At 44.7% G+C, this 5,000-nt stretch overlaps 2 protein-coding genes across 3 annotated transcripts in view; both read right to left on the bottom strand.

The window, feature by feature from the left end:
- Window positions 1-457, bottom strand: part of LOC307012635 (echinoderm microtubule-associated protein-like 1) — a 14,257-nt gene extending 13,800 nt beyond the window's left edge. For both annotated transcript variants that reach the window (XM_079639526.1, XM_079639524.1), the window contains exon 1: window positions 1-457. This exon is cut by the window's left edge and continues 496 nt beyond it. The gene's annotated coding sequence lies outside the window, so the exon portion shown is untranslated.
- A 2,795-nt stretch (window positions 458-3,252) lies between these two features.
- Window positions 3,253-5,000, bottom strand: part of LOC307012753 (uncharacterized protein) — a 17,205-nt gene continuing 15,457 nt past the window's right edge. The window contains exon 7 of the mRNA XM_079639769.1: window positions 3,253-5,000. This exon is cut by the window's right edge and continues 3,393 nt beyond it. The gene's annotated coding sequence lies outside the window, so the exon portion shown is untranslated.

Below are 5,000 nucleotides of genomic sequence, written 5' to 3'. Positions count from 1 at the left end.
CAGTGTATGATTATGATCGGGCAGCATGACAGGTCAGAGGTCAGATTGGATCAGAACATTCACAGCATTTATCCAGTTCATCTGGTTTGAGATCGGAGTCATCACGCCGGTGTGGAGACGGGTTTGTTGAGGTGTCGATGCGGCTGCACTTCAGGGATGCGTTGTGGACGTGTCCGGGCGCAGGTCCACCGTCTGATCTGGATACAGCCCGGATCCGGCTGACTTCAGCAAACCTCGGAGTGTGTGTGTGTGTGTGTGTGTGAGTGAGTGGCATGTACAGAGTGAACAGCAGCGGTCCTAGTACTGAGCCTTGTGGTACGCCATACTGAACTTGTGTTGATAAGACATCTCTTCATTTACTGCTACAAACTGATAACGGTCAGATACTATTTAAAAGAATATTGTGGTCGATGGTATCAAGCACTAAGATCCAGTAACACTAATAGAGAGATACAACACACACTCACTCACACACACACACTCACTGATGATGATGATGTCATGATGGATTAGTGTGTGTAATCGTCTCAAGCGCTCGTGTGCAGAAGTGTGTGTGTCTCATGAACAGAATCCATGTGTGTGTTTCAGTAAAGGAGAGACAGAAGAACTGTCAGAGAATCTTCATGAACAGAAGTGTGTGTGTGTGTATCTCATGAACAGAAGTGTGTGTGTGTGTGTGTGTGTTACTGGACACTATTGTTTGAGGTTTCGCTTGATTTCAGTTTCTCACGCTCAGACTCGTCAGATCATTAATGAGACTGAGATCTGCTGATGTATCATGAATATTAATCAGCGCCGTATGTTCATTAGTTTAATCAACACTCATAATCTCTCATTCTGTCAAGGCTGCACATTCACAATCATATAGTCATACATACTTATTAATAATCTTCACAGATTATGGTCTTCTCTACACTTCATCAGTTCTGGGGGATTATATGAAATAAATTATATTTGGCCAATATCCATGAGTATATGAAACAAAATGATATTAAATCCTGATGATATTAAAATAATAATCATATCGACATTTCTAAATGATGTCTAATCTGTTTTTTTTATTAAACCATCATTGTTTGAAAATAATGTGTCTATGGATGATTTTGCAGAGGAAGATTTTGAAACACGTTCAGTATATTTTTGTTTTTTGTTTCCTGGACAATAAACAATATCATCATCTTAATAAAGTGCAGAGCTGCAGGTTTTAGACTGATTTTTGACACACACACACACACACACACACACACACACACACACACACACACACACACACACACACACACACACACACACACACACACACACACACACACATACAGAAACACACACACACACACACACACACACACACAAAGACAGACAGACACACACAGAGACACACACACACACAAAGACAGACAGACACACACAGAGACAGACACACACACACAAAGACAGACAGACACACACAGAGACAGACACACACACACACACACACAGAGACAGACACACACACACACACACACACACACACACACACAGAGACAGACACAGAGACAGACACACACACACACACACACCTCACACACACACAGAGACAGACACACACACACACAGAGACAGACACACACACACACACACACACACAGACACACACACAGAGACAGACACACACACACACACACAGAGACAGACACAAACACACACACACACACACAGAGACAGACACACACACAGAGACAGACACACACACACACACACACCTCACACACACACAGAGACAGACACACACACACACCTCACACACACACAGAGACAGACACACACACACACCTCACACACACACACACAGAGACAGACACACACACAGAGACAGACACACACACACACCTCACACACACACAGAGACAGACACACACACACACCTCACACACACACAGAGACAGACACACACACACACCTCACACACACACACACACACAGAGACAGACACACACACACACACACACACACACACACACACACACACACAGAGACAGACACACACACACACACACACAGAGACAGACACACACACACACACACACAGAGACAGACACACACACACACACACACAGAGACAGACACACACACACACACACAGAGACAGACACACACACAGAGACAGACACACACACACACCTCACACACACACAGAGACAGACACACACACACACACACACACACACACAGAGACAGACACACACACACACCTCACACACACACACACAGAGACAGACACACACACACACACACACACACACACACACTGGATGTAAGAGACTAAAGCAGAAGTGATTCTTCACTCATGTCATAAGATTTTTATGTTAAACTATAAATAAACTGAACATCCGTCGCAGAATTAAAGATTAAACACATAATCACAGTGTTGTTCTGCAGAAGTCAATAACCAAACAGAGACTCGATGATTTCACAAAAGACTTCAGTTTATATTTTATAAATAATCTTTCATTGAACAATAATCAGTAGGGATCCATTGCCATTGAAACACATCAGAATACAAATATGAATGAAATAAAAAATCAATCAAACAAAAAAACAAACAAAGACACACTGGGTCCAAAGAAACGAAACAGTCCGTGACCGGTCAGTGAAGCAATGGCCAATTCTGTGTGTGTGTGTGTGTGTGTGTGACCGGTCAGTGAAGCAATGGCCAATTCTGTGTGTGTGTCTGTGTGTGTGTGACCGGTCAGTGAAGCAATGGCCAATTCTGTGTGTGTGTGTGACCGGTCAGTGAAGCAATGGCCAATTCTGTGTGTGTGTGTGTGCGTGTGTGTGATCGGTCAGTGAAGCAATGGCCAATTCTGTGTGTGTGTGTGTGTGTGTGTGACCGGTCAGTGAACTAATAGCCAATTCTGTGTGTGTGTCTGTGTGTGTGACCGGTCAGTGAACTAATAGCCAATTCTGTGTGTGTGTCTGTGTGTGTGACCGGTCAGTGAACTAATGGCCAATTCTGTGTGTGTGTGTGTGTGTCTGTGTGTGTGACCGGTCAGTGAAGCAATGGCCAATTCTGTGTGTGTGTGTGTGTGTGTGTGACCGGTCAGTGAACTAATGGCCAATTCTGTGTGTGTGTCTGTGTGTGTGACCGGTCAGTGAACTAATGGCCAATTCTGTGTGTGTGTGTGTGTGTGTGTGACCGGTCAGTGAACTAATAGCCAATTCTGTGTGTGTGTGTGTGTGTGTGTGACCGGTCAGTGAAGCAATGGCCAATTCTGTGTGTGTGTGTGTGTGTGTGTGACCGGTCAGTGAACTAATGGCCAATTCTCATCGGAATGATCGGGAATATTTCCTCCAGAAATCATTCTTCTAACAATCATCCGACAACTAAACGATCAGCGGATGACAAACATCATAATGTAGATATTCTGAAGAATCATTAAGACTTCATGATCTGATGATACTCATAATTTAACACACACACAAATAATAATAATAAATCGACTGCACTTATTGAGCACAATATTGCAACAGCACTTCAAAACACTGAGCTAAGAGGACGTGAAATATAGATATATGCTTTATACTCCATTTTAAATAATTTCTTTAAATACACGTACAGTCTCCGAGCCTCGCCGACTCCGAACACACCGGTCACGTCCAGATCACAACACATCACAACCAGACGAAAGCTCAGGGATTTAAATAGAATTTGCTTTTTAACCTCAAAAATAGTCCTAAAAATATATAGCATATTCCAGCTTTACAAACAGACTTAATAAAATATCTCCTCGTGTTTAGAAGAAATCGAAAGCAGAAAGACGACGCTCTTCCAAATGTAAGAAACGACTTTAAGTTTGAGTATTAATAATGTTGAGATGCTTCTCGTGTGGTCATCATGAAGCTGAACCTCTGCATCACACACGTCTACACTGCCGAACTCTCCAGATCACACACGTCTGCACTGGCGAACTCTCCAGATCACACACGTCTGCACTGCCGAACTCTCCAGATCACACACGTCTGCACTGGCGAACTCTCCAGATCACACACGTCTGCACTGGCGAACTCTCCAGATCACACACGTCTGCACTGCCGAACTCTCCAGATCACACACGTCTGCACTGCCGAACTCTCCAGATCACACACGTCTGCACTGGCGAACTCTCCAGATCACACACGTCTGCACTGCCGAACTCTCCAGATCACACACGTCTGCACTGGCGAACTCTCCAGATCACACACGTCTGCACTGGCGAACTCTCCAGATCACACACGTCTGCACTGCCGAACTCTCCAGATCACACACGTCTGCACTGCCGAACTCTCCAGATCACACACGTCTGCACTGCCGAACTCTCCAGATCACACACGTCTGCACTGCCGAACTCTCCAGATCACACACGTCTGCACTGGCGAACTCTCCAGATCACACACGTCTGCACTGCCGAACTCTCCAGATCACACACGTCTGCACTGGCGAACTCTCCAGCGCTCGGGTGAACTGCTCATCGGCCGCCGTACACTCAGCACATCTACACGAGCTCGTCTGTCTGCGGTAAGTGCTTTCTCGACTGGTGTCTGTTCTCTCATGAAAAACAATACTAATAATACACTAACCGTATAATGTCGTCTAGAGTAACAAAATAAAGACTTATTAGCTTTAAGAAGAGAGGAGAAACTCTAACACACATCTTTAGCTTTTTTTCCATGTTCTCCTGCTTGAATGTTGATTATTCTCCTCATATTCTCCATTGTTGCGGCTCCTCTCTTCCCAGTCTGTCAGTAACGCTCTGTTCACTTCCTGTCTCTATGAAGCCCCTCCTTCTGAAAAGCACACTGTGCTCTGATTGGTCGGCTGGAGCAGTGTGTTGTGATTGGTCGAGCGCTTCGAGTGTGTTTGGGAAATGCCCCGCCCCTTTCCATAACCGCCAGTTTAACACACTACTAACTAACTCAACCAGGCCCCGCCCCTTTATTCTGCGTATTAATTATTATAATGAGGAATATTGAGACGTGTTCCC

The sequence above is a fragment of the Phoxinus phoxinus genome (genome assembly GCF_949152265.1).
Source record: "Phoxinus phoxinus genome assembly, chromosome: 16".
NCBI lineage: Eukaryota > Metazoa > Chordata > Actinopteri > Cypriniformes > Leuciscidae > Phoxinus > Phoxinus phoxinus.
Note: the sequence above shows the minus strand (reverse complement) of the source record. Positions and strands in the feature narration are given on the sequence as shown.